At 32.5% G+C, this 20,234-nt stretch overlaps 1 protein-coding gene across 1 annotated transcript in view; it reads right to left on the reverse strand.

Annotated features, from left to right (window-relative positions):
• The window catches only part of LOC129748529 (uncharacterized), a 443,948-nt gene that overhangs the window by 352,647 nt on the left and 71,067 nt on the right, over positions 1-20,234 (reverse strand). The window contains exon 2 of the mRNA XM_055743186.1: positions 8,037-8,091. The gene's annotated coding sequence lies outside the window, so the exon portion shown is untranslated. The remainder of the gene's footprint in view (positions 1-8,036; positions 8,092-20,234) is intronic.

Raw genomic sequence — 20,234 nt, forward strand, 5'->3', positions numbered from 1 at the left:
ACGTGAATTAAAATACAAACATCCTGAGAGGGGTGCAATCTAATAAAAGTACAAACCCCCTGAGAAGAACCCTACTTTAGTAAAAGTACTAACCCCCCGAGAGGGGCAGTACGTGAATAAGAATACAAACCCTCATAAGAGGGGCAGAACATCAATAGGAATACAAACCCCCATGAGAGGAGCAGTACTGTAGTAGAAGAACAGACCTCCTGAGAAGGGCAGTACGTGAATTAAAATACAAACCCCCTGAGAGGAGCAGTATGTAATAAAAGTACAAACCCCCTGAGAAGAACCCTACTCTAGTAAAAGTCCAAACCCCCCGAGAGGGGCAGTACGTGAATAAGAATACAAACCCCCTTGAGAGGGACAGTACTTTAGTAGAAGAATAGATCCCCTGAGAAGGACAGTACGTGAGTTAAAATTCAAACCCCCTGAGAGGGGCAGAATTTAATAAAAGTACAAACCCCCTGAGAAGGGCAGTACTTTAGTAGAAGTACAAACCCCTTCGAGAGAAGCAGTACGTGAATTCGAATACAAACCCCCTGAGAGGAACAGTATTTAATACAAGTACAAACCCCTCGAGAGGGGCAGTACATCAATAGAAGTACAAACCCCATGAGAGGGGCAGTACTTTAGTAGAAGAACAGATCCCCTGAGAAGGGCAGTACGTGAATAAAAATATAAACATCCTGAGAGGGTCGGAATCTAATAAAAGTACAAACCCCCTGAGAAGAACCCTACTTTAGTAAAAGTACAAACCCCTTCGAGAGAGGCAGTACGTAAATTAGAATACAAACCCCTGAGAGGAACAGTATTTAATACAAGTACAAACCCCCTGAGAGGAGCAGTACATCAATAAAGTACAAACCCCCTGAGAAGAACCCTACTTTAGTAAAAGTACAAACCCCCCGAGAGGGGCAGTACGTGAATAAGAATACACACCCCCTTGAGAGGGACAGTACTTTAGTAGAAGAATAGATTCCCTGAGAAGGACAGTACGTGAGTTAAAATTCAAACCCCCTGAGAGGGGCAGTATTTAATAAAAGTACAAACCCCTTGAGAAGGGCAGTACTTTAGTAGAAGTACAAACCCCTTCGAGAGAGGCAGTACGTGAATTCGAATACAAACCCCCTGAGAGGAACAGTATTTAATACAAGTACAAACCCCTCGAGAGTACATCAATACATCAGTACATCCATAGAAGTACAAACCCCTTGAGAGGGGCAGTACTTTAGTAGAAGAACAGATCCCCTGAGAAGGGCAGTACGTGAATTAAAATACAAACATCCTGAGGGGGGCGGAATCTAATAAAAGTACAAACCCCCTGAGAAGAACCCTACTTTAGTCAAAGTACTAACCCCCCGAGAGGGGCAGTACGTGAATTAGAAAACAAACCCTCATAAGAGGGGCAGAACATCAATAAAGTACAAACCCCCATGAGAGGAGCAGTACTGTAGTAGAAGAACAGACCTCCTGAGAAGGGCAGTACGTGAATTAGAATACAAACCCCCTGAGAGGAGCAGTATTTAATAAAAGTACAAACCCCCTGAGAAGAACCCTACTTGAGTAAAAGTCCAAACCCCCCGAGAGGGGCAGTACGTGAATAAGAATACAAACCCCCTTGAGAGGGACAGTACTTTAGTAGAAGAATAGATTCCCTGAGAAGGACAGTACGTGAGTTAAAATTCAAACCCCCTGAGAGGGGCAGTATTTAATAAAAGTACAAACCCCCTGAGAAGGGCAGTACTTTAGTAGAAGTACAAACCCCTTCGAGAGAAGCAGTACGTGAATTCGAATACAAACCCCCTGAGAGGAACAGTATTTAATACAAGTACAAACCCCTCGAGAGGGGCAGTACATCAATAGAAGTACAAACCCCTTGAGAGGGGCAGTACTTTAGTAGAAGAACAGATCCCCTGAGAAGGGCAGTACGTGAATTAAAATACAAACATCCTGAGGGGGGCGGAATCTAATAAAAGTACAAACCCCCTGAGAAGAACCCTACTTTGGTAAAAATACAAACCCGTCGAGAGGGGCAGTACGTGAATTAGAATACAAACCCCCTGAGAGGGGCAGTACTGTAGTAGAAGAACAGACCCCCTGAGATGGGCAGTACGTGTATTAAAATACAAACCCCCTGAGAGGGGCAGTATTTAATAAAAGTTCAAACCCCCTGAGAAGAAGCAGTAGTAGTACAAACCCCCTGAGAGGGGCAGTACGTGAACTAGAATACATACCCCCTGAGAGGAACAGTATTTAATACAAGTACAAACCTCCAGAGAGAGGCAGTACATCAATAGGAGTACAAATCCCCTGAGAGGGGCAGTACTTTAGTAGAAGTACAAACCCCTTTAGAGGGGCAGTACATGAATTAAAATACAAACCCCCTGAGAGGGGTGATATTTAATAAAAGTACAAACCTCCTACGCACCTGAGAGGGGCAGTACTTTAGTCTTAAGATCTTTATACTTTAGATCAAGAACTGTCAGCTACATTTATGGCGATTTTAAAATCAAGCTCTGAGTGCTATTATAAAACCATGCAAAAGAAAGCATGAAGCAAACTTCTTAGTTTGAGTATTGTTGAAGTTTTAACAGAGCATTCATAACTTTTTCAAATATCTTTAGCAATATATTTGGTAAAGCTTTATTGGCGATTTCAAAACTACTGAAAATAAAAAGTCGGAAGAAAAATTTTAGTATTTTTTCATGACTATGATAAAACAATCATAAAATGAGCTGCACAAGAAATGCAATAATAAAACCATAACAAAACTTTCAAATGCTAGTTGGTTCAATCTGTGTTACTTGAGAATCGAATCATCACTAAGAATTTAGATGTCTTCAACATCGTTTTTCAATTTGAACCAAAAGTTGAATTGCGATACTGAATCAAAATCTTAAACTAGTTTTTGAGATATGACGTTAAATGTATTTCAATGTGGGGAGTTGGAATCGAAACTATTGGAATTTAGAACTTTTGGTTTCTCAACGGAATTTGAGACAATGTTAGGCTTTCTTTGTAGAAGGGAATATATTTAACACTAAAAGACCCAACGTCTTTTAAACTACTTAAGGTCCAAAAGCATCAAAGAACCAAAAGTATCCCGTGAAGACTTGGGATAGTATTCGATGTTTTTTATGAAACATGAGCAAACATCACACTTTCTTATATTTCTAAGGTGAAAAATGCACTAAGAATGCACCGATGATTTTTTTTTTGTTTTAACCGAAAAAAAATATAAAAAGGCTTGAACAGATCTTCGGAATTTGTGTTTTCATAGTTTTCTAAGATTCCATTCCACGTTTGAAATGTGGTTCAAAATTTTAGTATTTATTCTTAGTTTACTCCCATCAGAGACGGGTGCTAATAATTTTGAAAGGACAAAGCAATATTTAAAAAAAAACTTGTTTTTTCTTAAAATGAAAAATTTCAAGTTTGGTTTTAGAAAACTATTAAAGTATTCCTGAAAACCATTTTTAGTTCCATATAGAATGAATGGATAATGACACCAGTTATGTCTTTAAGGAAACATCACTTCAACGTTGTTTTCAATTAGTCATCGTGTCATTGTTTTTCCTCAAACCAATAATCATTTGCGAGAAAAACAACACACAAACCGAGCAGGTACCTAACTCATGTTGATTTCCATTCACACCTTCGAAAAAACACGAAACAATTGTTTCCAAATTCTTGGAAAACATGGTATCATTTAAATCAAAAAACAACCTAACTTTCTGAACGAACAATCTCTCAATTGTTTCGGAGCCAGTTGTGTGAGGGGTAATTTCGCAATTCCACCCACCCCCAAATAATTACCCCTAAACGGGGGGATAATTTGCGATTTTCCACCTTCCGAGTTGAAGGTAAGTAGACTGATGAAGGTGGACTGAAGGAGGAAAAATAGGAGGGGGCGGCATTCCCCCTCATTTTGATTGTTGCGATGATGTTTTGTTTTGATTTCTTCGCTCGAGCTTCTTCAATAACGAATGGGCAGCAGCTGCCCTTCATTCACAGTTCGGTGATGGTTGCATGGCGTCACGAATTGGATTTGCTTACAGGCTTTTTGCCCATTTTTTTCCTTAATTATGTGCAACTTTGCTTGAGATTTTGAAGGTGTTTTTGTGTGTCTTTAAAAAAAAACGACTACATCTTCATAATAAAAAGAAAAAAAATAGGGAAATTACATAAACACTAATTAACTTTAAAAAATTGCTGGTTTTTTATTTGAGAAAAATACAAATGACATTGAGGATAGATGCTTCGTTCAAAAGTCATCTGAATCCAATTTGAATAAGATGTTGTTTGTTTGACGTAGTTTGACCAATCATACTAATAAAAGAGAAGAAAGAAACTTGATGGATTGATGCTCCCAAATGCTAATAAGTCACTCCACTCTCATTTCGGGCAAAGTCATCATCCAAAAACAAAAAAAAACTAACAAACTATCATCGGCTATCTTTGGGTAACTGGAGCAGAAATCAATTAAGCACCATCTGCTAAAAAGGTGAAACTCGAAGTGGTTCCACGCAGAAGTTGTTTGATTAACAAATGAGTTTTTGTTTGAATTTTTAATTTGAATTAAACCATTCAGGTAAACGAATTGACATCTGGTGTCTTTCAATAGAAAAAAAAGGTAAGTCAAGCGAAAATTAAAAACAGTTTAAACAATACACAAAAAATTACAATAATTTGATACTCATTTACACTCGTTTAAAAATGTAAAAGAATCCAAATCTGAAATCAAACAACTGAATCTGAAATCTGAATCTGAAATCTGAAATCTGAATCTGAAATCTGAATCTGAAATCTGAATCTGAAATCTGAATCTGAAATCTGAATCTGAAATCTGAATCTGAAATCTGAATCTGAAATCTGAATCTGAAATCTGAATCTGAAATCTGAATCTGAAATCTGAATCTGAAATCTGAATCTGAAATCTGAATCTGAAATCTGAATCTGAAATCTGAATCTGAAATCTGAATCTGAAATCTGAATCTGAAATCTGAATCTGAAATCTGAATCTGAAATCTGAATCTGAAATCTGAATCTGAAATCTGAATCTGAAATCTGAATCTGAAATCTGAATCTGAAATCTGAATCTGAAATCTGAATCTGAAATCTGAATCTGAAATCTGAATCTGAAATCTGAATCTGAAATCTGAATCTAAAATCTGAATCTGAAATCTGAATCTGAAATCTGAATCTGAAATCTGAATCTGAAATCTGAATCTGAAATCTGAATCTGAAATCTGAATCTGAAATCTGAATCTGAAATCTGAATCTGAAATCTGAATCTGAAATCTGAATCTGAAATCTGAATCTGAAATCTGAATCTGAAATCTGAATCTGAAATCTGAATCTGAAATCTGAATCTGAAATCTGAATCTGAAATCTGAATCTGAAATCTGAATCTGAAATCTGAATCTGAAATCTGAAATCTGAATCTGAAATCTGAATCTGAAATTTGAATCTGAAATTTGAATCTCAATCTTAAATCTGAATCTGAAATCTGAATCTGAAATCTGAATCTGAAATCTGAATCTGAAATCTGAATCTGAAATCTGAATCTGAAATCTGAATCTGAAATCTGAATCTGAAATCTGAATCTGAAATCTGAATCTGAAATCTGAATCTGAAATCTGAATCTGAAATCTGAATCTGAAATCTGAATCTGAAATCTGAATCTGAAATCTGAATCTGAAATCTGAATCTGAAATCTGAATCTGAAATCTGAATCTGAAATCTGAATCTGAAATCTGAATCTGAAATCTGAATCTGAAATCTGAATCTGAAATCTGAATCTGAAATCTGAATCTGAAATCTGAATCTGAAATCTGAATCTGAAATCTGAATCTGAAATCTGAATCTGAAATCTGAATCTGAAATCTGAATCTGAAATCTGAATCTGAAATCTGAATCTGAAATCTGAATCTGAAATCTGAATCTGAAATCTGAATCTGAAATCTGAATCTGAAATCTGAATCTGAAATCTGAATCTGAAATCTGAATCTGAAATCTGAATCTGAAATCTGAATCTGAAATCTGAATCTGAAATCTGAATCTGAAATCTGAATCTGAAATCTGAATCTGAAATCTGAATCTGAAATCTGAATCTGAAATCTGAATCTGAAATCTGAATCTGAAATCTGAATCTGAAATCTGAATCTGAAATCTGAATCTGAAATCTGAATCTGAAATCTGAATCTGAATCTGAAATCTGAAATCTGAATCTGAAATCTGAATCTGAAATCTGAATCTGAAATCTGAATCTGAAATCTGAATCTGAAATCTGAATCTGAAATCTGAATCTGAAATCTGAAATCTGAAATCTGAATCTGAAATCTGAATCTGAAATCTGAATCTGAAATCTGAATCTAAAATCCGAATCTGAAATCTGAAACTGAAATCTGAATCTGAAATCTGAATCTGAAATCTGAATCTGAAATCTGAATCTGAAATCTGAATCTGAAATCTGAATCTGAAATCTGAATCTGAAATCTGAATCTGTAATCTGAATCTGAAATCTGAATCTGAAATCTGAATCTGAAATCTGAATCTGAAATCTGAATCTGAAATCTGAATCTGAAATCTGAATCTGAAATCTGAATCTGAAATCTGAATCTGAAATCTGAATCTGAAATCTGAATCTGAAATCTGAATCTGAAATCTGAATCTGAAATCTGAATCTGAAATCTGAATCTGAAATCTGAATCTGAAATCTGAATCTGAAATCTGAATCTGAAATCTGAATCTGAAATCTGAATCTGAAATCTGAATCTGAAATCTGAATCTGAAATCTGAATCTGAAATCTGAATCTGAAATCTGAATCTGAAATCTGAATCTGAAATCTGAATCTGAAATCTGAATCTGAAATCTGAATCTGAAATCTGAATCTGAAATCTGAATCTGAAATCTGAATCTGAAATCTGAATCTGAAATCTGAATCTGAAATCTGAATCTGAAATCTGAATCTGAAATCTGAATCTGAAATCTGAATCTGAAATCTGAATCTGAAATCTGAATCTGAAATCTGAATCTGAAATCTGAATCTGAATCTGAAATCTGAAATCTGAATCTGAAATCTGAATCTGAAATCTGAATCTGAAATCTGAATCTGAAATCTGAATCTGAAATCTGAATCTGAAATCTGAATCTGAAATCTGAAATCTGAAATCTGAATCTGAAATCTGAATCTGAAATCTGAATCTGAAATCTGAATCTAAAATCCGAATCTGAAATCTGAAACTGAAATCTGAATCTGAAATCTGAATCTGAAATCTGAATCTGAAATCTGAATCTGAAATCTGAATCTGAAATCTGAATCTGAAATCTGAATCTGAAATCTGAATCTGAAATCTGAATCTGAAATCTGAAATCTGAATCTGAAATCTGAATCTGAAATCTGAATCTGAAATCTGAATCTGAAATCTGAATCTGAAATCTGAATCTGAAATCTGAATCTGAAATCTGAATCTGAAATCTGAATCTGAAATCTGAATCTGAAATCTGAATCTGAAATCTGAATCTGAAATCTGAATCTGAAATCTGAATCTGAAATCTGAATCTGAAATCTGAATCTGAAATCTGAATCTGAAATCTGAATCTGAAATCTGAATCTGAAATCTGAATCTGAAATCTGAATCTGAAATCTGAATCTGAAATCTGAATCTGAAATCTGAATCTGAAATCTGAATCTGAAATCTGAATCTGAAATCTGAATCTGAAATCTGAATCTGAAATCTGAATCTGAAATCTGAATCTGAAATCTGAAATCTGAATCTGAAATCTGAATCTGAAATCTGAATCTGAATCTGAAATCTGAATCTGAAATCTGAATCTGAAATCTGAATCTGAAATCTGAATCTGAAATCTGAATCTGAAATCTGAATCTGAAATCTGAATCTGAAATCTGAATTTGAAATCTGAATCTGAAATCTGAATCTGAAATCTGAATCTGAAATCTGAATCTGAAATCTGAATCTGAAATCTGAATCTGAAATCTGAATCTGAAATTTTAGTTTAAAAAAATTACCTGTTTTAATGTTGAAATGGAAAAAAGGCCGTCAATTGCACATGATGTGTGTAATCTGGAAGGGAAAAATCAAAAATTTAATTATTTTTTACATAAGCATCAGTTCATCTTAAATCGCTTTGGTGATAATTTTGCAGTTAATTTAAAAATATTGTTCGCTAGCATTTTGAGCTTTTTTAGTGTTTTATTCCTTCGTTATTTAGACTCATTCTGTCACTGGATGGTTAATTCATATAATCCGACGAAGTGTCATTAATCACCTCTACGTGATTTTTTCTACTAACCCCGTCCAAAATTCAACGAAGCGAAAATCACCTCATCAAATTTGCCCCCGGTGAAACAATAAAGTTCACCAGACTTTGATTGTTTCCTTCCGTGAGAGAGGGTACATGAAAATTGAAGAAAAAAAATTAACCAACTTATATGAAACACTTCTTAATGACGATCAGGGATTCAACAAATTGGTTCCACTTTGATGGGCAGTGATTTCATGTATGAAAACCACCCACCGCCTTTCGGTTCGAATTTGATTCGACGACAAGGTCAAGACGTTTTGCAATGAAAAACGACAACAAAAAACAAAAGGAATGGAACGATTGTTCAATTTTTAATTATTTTTTTTTATTTGAAAAATTAATTTTCAATAATTTATCTAAATTTAAATATCCGAAATTTCTGATGTCCATTTCTTTTTTTATTTAGAATTTTATTGTTATTGGTTTTCAAGTTCCAGGAAATTTATGGAATTAATTTACTCAGCTCCTAGATACATAAACTCGACATCCTCGGAGAGAGAGATAAAAAGTCCTGTCTATCTACCGTGAAGTATGTCGAGTTTTCGCTTAAAATAACAAGGCCAAATGAACAACCCATTTCCCGTGGGACCCGGACAAACAGGATCTGGGTCTGGGATCTGATATATCGAGGTTGGGTCGTCCTTTTGCTCCTCCCAGGTGAGCTCGGCAAAGTTCAAACGGAAGTCACCAGACGCATACACGGTGGGAATCGAACCCGTTCCTTGCTGATGGGAATATGTGGATAGGAAATCGGGGATGGGTAACTAACTTTACCCTTCCTTTCTACCGACTAGGTGCTAGTCTAGCTTGCTAGCCGGGGGAAAACTAGAAGTCTAGAATGTGTGAATCGGGTAGTATGCGTACCAATTTATGCATTTAATTCAGAAGCAATCTTTCAGGTGCCAACCGGTAGCATCCTACCGGAAGTGATGGGCTGGGTCGATTTTTAAAATACGATTAATTATCACTGTGTTATAAAAGCAGAGAGAAATTCTAAAGGGATGGATAAAAATCTTGATTTTTTATCTAGGACCTGGTTCCGGTATCCCTTTGAGTTCTAGAAGTGTTAATTACACACTACCAAAAAAATCTGGAAAACTTAATCACTTATGATGCAAATAAAAAGAAGCATCATGTATGACGGCATTTTGAGTGCGAGTTGGATGTGAATTTTGAAGCCACTGAATTAAGGAAAAATATTTTATTGGTATTTGTTATGTCGGCTAAAGTTTACCAATTTTATTTATAAAAAAAATCTTTTTATAATGAATATCATTTATTTCATTTATCGACAAACATTTTTTTTCGTCTATGACAATAATTTATTCAAATTTCTACAAATTCTACAGACGTGTATAATTTGAAAGACATGTAAAACATTTAAGACGTGTAATATTCAATTCGCACTGAAAAATCAGTCTTATGTGATGCTCTTTTCATTAACATTATATGTGATGTAAATTTACATCGAATGATCGCGTTCCGTGTCAAGTATTTTTGAAGTCATTGGAATTCCGTGCTGTTAAAGATATGGTTTTGCCATGATTCGACACTGTAAAAAAAATGTCTAAAAATTAAATTGGCCGTAAACCACAAGAGTAGAGAACTATACAATGATTTGTTTTTTTTTTCCAAAATCTCAGTACTATGACCATTAAATATTTTTAAAAATTGTGTGGGAAACCGTCCATTTCGAACAAATATCTTTAAATGTTGTATCAGCCATAGCAGACAAAATTCGAAAGCTGAAGTGTAATGCAAATAAAGTAGTTGGAACCCTTTTTTCACAAAGAATTAAAATTTCAACACTTGCACAAAATTATAAAACGGTATGAAAGAACAATCAAAATTTTCTTAAACTTTGGGATGACTTGATATCAATAATAAAAACTGCATAATTTATTCCAAAAATTTGATAGCTGATTCGGGTTTTCCAAGATTGTAGCAACTGGTCTTAACATGTTACAAACTTGGGCAGACTTCATAAAGGTTCCCAGATTTTTTTCAACACGTATCCAGGCCAAACAAATCTGGGCATTTGATTTCAAAATTGTCAACCAAAAATCCGGGTACCGGGCAAATTTGTTCAAAACTTAGGAATTACTCAACAAAAATAAAAAAAAACTAAAAAAAAACAATTTTTTCATAAAAACTTATCAGCCGAGTTTGAATCATATTTAGGGCTTCCAAAAAACCTTTTATGATTATTATCATAAAACTTGCTCATAAAATTTCGATTCTTGTGCAATTATTGAAAATTTGTAAAACACAATTTGAATTTTGTTGTAGTTCGATTTGGCAAAGTGAAAAAACAGTACAGCACAGTAAACAAACCTGGGGAATATCCGAGTTTTTTTTTTAAATAAAATTCGGATAGCTGGACCTAACTTTTACAAATTTTGTATTAAATATTCGGACAACAACGGATGAACCCAATATTTCAAGCTTGTTTTAACATCTTTAGGTCATTTGCGATTTCATATCGACGATGTAGTTGGCGGACAGTCACTTAAAAACTTTTGCGGTACAACTGTGTTCGATTTTTACTCTATTAATTTTGAAAATTGGCCCAAAAGACAGTTATGTGCCAAAATTAAAGTTCAATCTTTTTTTTTTATCCTTAAAAATAGGAGGCCAAAAGAAATCCTGATTCCCGGGTCAGTAAGCCGGGTATTCGAAATTTTAGTTAATATTCCAGATGACTTAAAAATGTTTAAACCGTCCACATCTTAGTTTTTTCAGATTTTTTTTTTTTGTCAAAAATCGACATTATAATTTTGCACATTACCAAAGGGGGGACCAAAGGAGATCGTAAAAATGAATTTAAATTTTGATGCCAAATGACTAAGAAATTCATTAAACCTAGAGATCTAGTATAATCTTGAAAAAGATTTTTTTTTTCTAAAATCGACTTTCTGGGATGTCAGGCTTTCGAAAAACGGGTAAGATTTTTGAAAAAAAAAACTAGTTTCGAGATAACACAAGATGTAAACGTTTTAAACATAACATAACCATATTAAAAAAAAACTTACTATCTACTGGCCGTCTATACAAATTTGATTCGGGACATTTTTTTTTTTATTTTTATTTACATTTGTATGTTAGTGTTCAACTTCGACAATACAAAAAAATGAAAAAAATTACAGGCTTTAATGCGGGAAAAATTTATGAAAATTTCAGAAAGTACCGATTCATTACAATCTACAAATTGTTGTTCTTTTATTCTTTTCAAAATTTGAATTGATTTTATTTTATAGCGATTTTGTTTGGTGACGTCACAACGCGCCATATTTATTTTTTGAAGCACGGTTATCCAAAACGTTATGAAGTTATGAAATTTTATGGTCAGCTACATGAAGCAAACAAAACAATAATCTTAAAATTTATGCTTGATTTACTAAACATACTTAGAGACTCAACAAACAATGCAAATTGATGATAGGTATATTAGATCCTTTTATTCCCGAAAAAATAGGTGCATTAAATCCAAAAACTAGAGTGTCCAAATCAGCCGACTAATGAAAATCTCATAAGTTGCTAGCTTAAATAAATCCTGGGCCTAGCACAAAGTTAAAATGCTTAGAAAGATGGTGCAATGAGCCTTTAATTTGTATGGAATTTTGAGAAATTTTGATTGTAAGGAACATGAAAACCCAGTTTGATCCGATTTCTTAAGTCTCTATCGGCCGATTTTTTTTTTCATTATAGTTGTTCATGGGGCTTTAATTATGACAAATGATTTATCCCAATGTCCCATTTCGATAAGGGCTCTGGTAAAAAGTAATATTGAGTTTCAAAAATCTGTTTCAGAAGTATCAATTACGAAAAATACATGAATCAACGTTTGTATACCCGTTTTTGAGGCTAAATAACTTTTTTATGATAACTCTAATCAAAATGCGTTCTTCAGATGAAATATTGTCATAATAATGATTGAAAACACTCAATTTAAAAGAAAAATCGGTCAAAAAAGACCAGAATTATTGGTGAAGGACTGTTTTTTTGTTCATCCTGAACAAAATACACGTAATCCCATACAAACTTCAGATTTGTTGCGCGACCCCTTTCCGTAGTATAATCTGACCCAAATTCTGCATGCTACCTTGTGGAAATACCTAAATATTTTAATATTTTGAATTTTGTAACTCAGTTAAAAGTCTCTTTTGTGGCATTTTATGCGAATACGGGGCTCGATTTGAATTTCCAAGTATCATTTTTTGAGGTGAAAATTTCAATATAGTAGAAGTTTTTTTTAAGAATAATTTATTTTCTTTTAAAAAATTATGATTTTGATTGATAGAAAAAGTAAATCTATAAAATTTACAAAGTTCAAAGATTTTTTGAAGTTCATTGCATTTATTCAATGGATACTTATTTTATTTAAACATAATGTAAGCCAATAATAGAAGCTATTAACGATTTTTTTCATTCTTATTACTGCCGTTCCAAGCAAGACTGTCCCATGTAAAGAAATGAGCAAACGAGAAAAACGGGATTGAAATTTCGCGATATATATTGTCAATTTTTCTCTCGAACTTAAATTCACCGATAGTTTTTTTCGCAGTGAACAGTTAAAGTTAATCATTTTATAATGTTTTCTGCCAAAAACATACCGTTACCTATAAAAACAGCAAATTAGAGCCAAAAATGCTCCGTGTGACACTTTTGTGTTGAAACAGAACACATACCGATGCTAGTTCTACGAAAAACTGTCACACGTCTACACTTTTTCTATCATTTTAAAAGCTCGTATAGTTTCTATTTTCCTAAAAACTCAAGTTAAACCGTAATTTGAGAAATACGATCCTCTTTGTTTATAAAAATGTATAGTTGAGTATGGATCCTGTAAGTAGTGTCTACCGAAAAGTGTGAAAATTTCTCTGAATAAAATACTCAACGAGGCTCCTCAAGGATCAGCTTCTATTTTAGAGTTCTTTTCTGTAAATAACATTATATTCAACAGTTTAAACTCATCTTAAGAGTTTTTTTTTATTAAGTTTGCATTTTTCGTAGAATTTTCACTAGTGTGACATTCTTGCGTAGAAACATCAACATAGAGAAAACCATCTTGAAAAAAATTAGTATAAGTTCAGAACAAAATATACTTGTTCGTGTTTTTATTCGAACGTTAACACTTAAAGAGAGTGTTTCCAGCAAAAAAAAATTGAAATAACCCAAAGACAACAAGGGACGGTCTTGCTTGGAACGGCAGTATAGATGTACGAAGAATTTGATCTTTTTGCAAGATTTGTATTCAAATCACAGATAACTAATTGCTTTATGATTCAAAATATTTCTTTTAAAAAATCGATGAGGATTTTATTTCAATGGCATTTATTATATTCTCGAATCAAATTTTCAACAAGCGCAATTTCATATGTGTTTATAAGAAACGTTTTAAAACAACCGTTCTTTAGTTTCGTTAAAAGATTTACAATTGAATTCGTTTATCAAAGCGCATTGATATGTCAAACTTGTGTTGAAGAAATACTATAATAGTGTTGAAGTAAAAGTCATGGACGTTTCCGAAAAAAAAGTAAAGCAATTTTCGTGACGTCACAACGCATTTTTACCCAGATGCCACTCACGACCTTCTGAATTGATTTTCATAATGAATATTGCATTGAATTTCTCTCAAAAAGTTTGAAGAGACCTCCAATTTTCGACAATACGTTTTAAGGAATTTTGAATTGATCTTTTCAAAGAAACATTTTAACTGAGATTCGAAATGTGTGTGTTCGTTTTAAAAATAAATTAGAATTTTTGTGACGTCATCACGCTTTAAAATAGATACCTATAGCACCGATTTTAGAGCGTAAACTTGCAGTGATTATTCTTTATCTAACATTATGCTTAAAATGTGGTTTTTCTAACATCCTTTTGCAATAATTTTTTTAAATAGCTAGATTTTAGACAAAGTTATGAAAAAAAAAAATTTGTTAAAATCAATTTATTTTCATACATTTTTTTAATTTATACGATAACATAATAAATTTAAAAAAAAAGTATGAAAAAATCTTTTGATGGAAAATGAAGCTAAAAAAATATTCAATTTACTTTAATTTCCTTCTGAATAATGAAAAATAAAAATGGCTTCTCCAGTTGAGGGGCGCTTGAAATGGGTCAGATATAGAAACACATCAAGCAGAAGAAGGTAGAACTTTTGACAAGTGCTGACACATTCTAATAAAATTAGACGCAGTTTTTGAAACTCTAACCTGGATTGCCAGGTGCCCAGATTTGCCTGTAAAACAAGACTTTTGACCCTTCTTCCAGATATTGGTCAGACACAGATTTTGCCCAGATTTTGGCTTAGAGTGCCCAGCTTTCACAGACTTTGAGTGATGAAATCGATATTCGTGTATTGAATTTGATCCGTAAGTGCCCGATAAGACTGTAAATCTCGCTTGTATTCATGGGTATTTGACCAATCATTCATTTTTTTTTTGTTTTAAATAAGACTGGCATGGTACGTGGTAGAAAGCAGTGTTAGTTACATTGTTCTCAACTCGAAAATAAACAGAATACAAACCCCCCCGCTCACACACATCGCCAAAACTCTTGTTCTGTACTAAATTTGTGATTTGCCTTGTGCACAGACACGCACAGACTTTTTTTCAAAATTGCCCAGATTTTTTATCCTCAACACCTAGCATCCCTCCTGGCTCTAACACATGGGTGACCAAATTACGGCCCGCAGTCTACATTTGGCCCGCAACTAACTTTTTGTGGCCCGCGAAGCATAATTCAAAATTACAAAATTCCCAGATTTGAAAATTTTTCATCTTTTTTTCGAAAAAAAATGCTCCTAAACCTACTCCAACAAAATTCGAGAAAAAGTCTAAGAAATCTGCTTTGCAAAGGCTGCCAAAAACGCTTAAAAGAAACAAAATATTTCGACACTTCATTTTTGTGCAGCATCGAATATCTTTCTAGGAATAAAAACTTGGTTCATGATTTTTTGACATAAAATTTATAACAGTATAAAAACCAGCAATTATCGCTTGAAGTTAAATATTTTTGGACTTTCAATACATCGCTGGCCATTTTCGAATTAAAAAAAATGGATTTCCCATACAATACTGAAGCTTGTTTTGCTAAATCTGAATGAACCGCTTTCTAAGATATAATGGAGGTGTTAAAATTTATGAATAATTTTTTTTCCAAACAAACCTTGCAGCAGCAGTTTGTTCACTTTGCGATTGAAATCAAATGTTCCATGTTTTTCTGTGAACTTTTTGGATCAGAGATAGTTTGTATAATAGCCTCGAGAATCTTACTTTTTATGGAAGGGAGGCTCCTATACAAAATAAACTTAAAATGGAACACAACTCGAACAATTTCAAGACAATTTCCATGAAATAATTGATTTCGCGAGAACGAAGAATTTAAAAAGAGTGTAATTAAAGATAAATATTTTCAAACAATTCATTAACTAAAAGGTAAATCGAAGTTTACCGGGTCAGCTAGTTTACTTATTAAGATGAATCTATACTTGACACATCAGTCACCGCGCTCATTTTGGTAGGTTTGCTAGCCGGGCCCGAAGAAATTCTCGGAGCTAGAAAGTAAAAAAGGTAGAACTCCAAGATTTGCAACGTGTGGCTAATCTGAGCAGCTAACTTGGGTAACAAAGCATCGCCCGTTTTAAATGTAACGGGGCTTCTCAGAAAATATACTCGTCACCTGAATATGGGTCCCATGGCGACGAATTGTTAAATTAACCGAGACATATAAATATTATATTTTTTAATTGGTAGAGCGTCTTAAAAAAATGATATGTTTTGTTTAATTACCGAAGAAAAATTTTGATGTTTGGCCCGCTAGTAGATATTATTTCTAAAATTTGGGCCGCCTGTTAAAAATGTTGGCCACCCATGCTCTAACAAAAGTTCAAACGAAAAATAAAAGTAGGTTGAAGTAGAAGTTTGACCATAGAATATCGGACGAAAATAAATTTTTTTTTTCACCAATTCAATCCAAGAGCAACGAGCACTGGACTCCTAAACGTTGGACAAAAACATAATATCTAACAATGACAGACAGATTATTCCCTTGAGAAAGACCACCAAAAATGGTCGAAACGTCGGGCGTTTTAAAAATCAAAGTTGTTTGATTGAATCCTTAGACCAAAAAAATAGCCAAAATTACTATAAAACATCAATTACGGTCGAAAAAGTACAATAATATAATATGCGTGTTGATTTTAAATACTGTTTGAGTTCAAGCCGATATATTGTTCGCTCAGTGTCACCAGGAATCAATTGTCCTCATTCCCCTCTATTTTTTATTGAACGACGAACTTCTTGTACAATCATGTATTCGACTCATTGGGCAAAATTTGACACATCCTTTCTTTGGCTTGGGCGAATCACCGGAACCGTGCAAGTCTCCCTACATAGAGGTGTGTCAAACAAAACAAAAGCATCACCAGGTAGGGGCAAGAAAGACAAACACGGAACGAGGTTTCTCCTGCTGCTTCTGCTTCTGTCAGCACGTGATCTATTGCTACTTCCTATTTCTAACGCTCCTTTACATAGAAGGATGGTTGCTGGGAACGATTTTCTCTATTCTTGTCTGGAGCTTTTCGATCAGAGGTTTCAGGCACTTCGGATACAATATCGACCGAAAGTAGGCATTGACAATGATTCAAATTCAAATTTTATTGTACGTCTAACGTAGGATTGTTCACCCAATCATCAATGAACCATTTTTAATAAATCTCCCAAACTAATGATCCGAAAAAATGGTTGAAAACTTTTCGTAAAATTACGTAGATGTTATCCAGAAAAAATTGTGAAAGGGTGTTTTTAGGTGTAAACTGTTCACACCTTTGTACGATTAATTAGCTGCAGCGCCTCAAAAGTGGGTTGAAATGTTTCCTTCCATGAATGCGTAATCGCGTCTTGGTAATTAGTCGAAACGCCACATAAGCTTACGTATAAGTGTGTGATGCACCCGGTAGCCTAGTGTGAAGTTTCTTCGAACCGTGACGTTGCACTTGCATCGATGGATGGTCGAATGCATTTGCCGGTCCAAAGTAATATGATATCTTCAAGGTAAATGTGCCTAAGTTTCTATGTGAATAAGAATAATTTTTATCCTACTTTTCACATTCATCGAATGGTTGACATTTTGAACATCTCTTATTTGCTATTTCTTATCAAATTTTGTCCAATATTTTTTGATCTGGCTATCTTAAACATCAACTACCCTACGAACTTTTATTTTGTCAAATTAAAAAAAAAAAGAACCACTTCAAACCTTCCGGATCGGAATCCTAGACTAGGGATGGTTAAGACGCATTAAAAAAAATACAAAAAACATCACCTGAGGGGGAGTCATTCATAGAAGGAGGAAGACTTTTTGCTGTCGAACAGTGTTTTGCAATTTCTGTCTGCGAGCCACCGGCTGGAACGCACATTTCCTTTAAATGTGTGCGCCTTCACCAAGCATTAGACGAAGCTAGAGCCATTAGTATCGGACTATTTGGCTGATGAGGTGCATTATGAGCCGGTTCCTTGTTTTTTTAACTTTCAACGAAATGAACCTTTCAATAGTTTTTTTTTTCTTCAATTTAAAGAAGTTTAGGTAACTGGTTGAAACAAACGCCTCTGAAAATGAAATCCATTTCTAGGAAAATCTGAAGAAGCTACTGAAAGTTCAACAAAAGTCTTCGAATATTGTTGGGCAGTCCAAAAACAGTAATTCAGAAAAATTTAATATTCACCCAAAATCATATAAAAATTTTCAAAGAGTTACTGAAAGTTTTGTCCAAGTTAATGAAACATCAGTTACCCAACGATATCAATAAACCAGTTGAATTTTTTAATCTAGGTTTGTTTTGTGAAAAAAGCTTAAATTTAAATGGATAGGGTGAAACAAATGGGTCCTATCCATTTGTTCCATATGTATTATTAAAATAAACGCAAGTTGATCAAATTTCTTAAAAATTGGTAAGCTGTAGTAAGCAAAAGTAACAAAAGTTTAGTTCATAAAAAAATCTGATTTTTCTTGGTTCAATTTGGTTCAACTCATGGAATTCAAACGAAAGAAAATCATAAAATATCTGCTTCTTAACATGCCAATTTCTTAAATAATTATCTGAATACCAAAAAAAAAATCAGTTTTAGTACTTCGATTACTCATGACCCTGAAGTCACTGGATAAATTTCTGAAAAATTTAAAAACTTTGCATTCGTTTTTTTCTCTTCGATTGTGGTTAAATCTATTTTGGCAGAGTTGTTGAAGAAGTTAAAGAAGTCAAAGAATTGAGGTCAAAGAGTCAAGGATATTAAGGAAAAAAAAACTATGAATATTTCTCGAATTTATCCAGAATAAGAGCAAACCCAAACCAACAGTTCAAATTCAGTAAATATAATTTATGTTTTTTGCGAAAGAAAAAGGAAAAAAAGATAAAAGCTTGTTTCAACGAAACAAACTAGTAAACATTTGTTGGAATAGAAAAATAAGATTTGGACGCCGGTTATAAGCCTTAAATACACAATTCGTGTGTAACTATTAACTGTTTTCTAGACTTTTTATAAAAAATAACTGAATTCTGAATTGTTGCTAGAATTGCCCGGACATTGTTCGTTTTTAGATGCAAATTAAGAAATCCAATGCAAAGAATGAATCAAGTTTTTGAAAATATTCAGCCCTGATACGCTCAGAAAAATCTGGAAAGCTTAATATAGATCTAGGTTGCTGAAATTTGATTCTGATTATCTCTATAAAAAATCTGCCATATGTACATAAGAAAAAGTATTTCTTCTTTAATTTCAATGTTTATAAATATATAAGTATAAAATAAGATTATTGATTCTAAGTTATTTTTTAAATTTGTTATGTGAGTAATTTTTGTAATTTTTGTTTATTTCGTAATTTATGTAATTTTTGTATTTTTTGTCATATTTGTATTTTTTGTAGTTTTGGTAATTTTTGTGATCTTTGAAATTTTTGTAAATTTTTGTAGTTTTTGTAATTTTTGTCATTTTTGTCATTTTTGTCATTTTTGCAATTTTTGTCATTTTTGAAAATTTTGTAATTTTTGAAATTTTTTGTTATTATATATTTTTATAATTTTAATATTTTTGACATTTTTGTCATTTTAGTCATTTTTGTCATTTTTGTATTGTATTGTATTTTTTTTTATTTTTTTACATTTTTTGTCATTTTTGGTAATTTTTGTAATTTTTGTATATTTAGTAATTGTTGTAATTTTTGTAATTTTTGTAATTTTTGTCATTTTTGTAATTTTTGGAATTTTTGTAATTTTTGTCATTTTTGTAATTTTTGTAATTTTTGTAATTTTTGTAATTTTTGTAATTCTTGTAATTTTTGTAATTTTTGTAATTTTTGTAATTTTTGTAATTTTTGAAATTTTTGTCATTTTTGTATTTTTTGTTATTTTTGTAACTATTGTAATTTTTGAAATTTTTGTAACTTTTATAATTTTTGAAATTTTTGTCATTTTTTTAATTTTGTAATTTTTGTCATTTTTGTCATTATTGTAATTTTTGTAATTTTTGTCATTTTTGTCAGTTTTGTAATTTTTGTAATTTTTGTAATTTTTGTAATTTTTGTAATATTTGTAATTTTTGTAATTTTTGTAATTTTTGTAATTTTTGTAATTTTTGTAATTTTTGTAATTTTTGTAATTTTTGTAATTTTTGTAATTTTTGTAATTTTTGTAATTTTGGGTAATTTTTGTAATTTTTGTTATTTTTGTAATTTTTGTAATTTTTGTAATTTTTGTAATTTTTGTAATTTTTGTTATTTTTGTCATTTTTGTAATTTTGGTAGTTTTTGTAATTTTTGTAATTTTTGTAATTTTTGTGATTTTTGTAATTTTTGTCATTTTTATAATTTTTGTAATTTTTGTAATTTTTGTAATTTTTGT

This window comes from Uranotaenia lowii, chromosome 1 (genome assembly GCF_029784155.1).
Source record: "Uranotaenia lowii strain MFRU-FL chromosome 1, ASM2978415v1, whole genome shotgun sequence".
In the NCBI taxonomy this organism is placed as follows: domain Eukaryota; kingdom Metazoa; phylum Arthropoda; class Insecta; order Diptera; family Culicidae; genus Uranotaenia; species Uranotaenia lowii.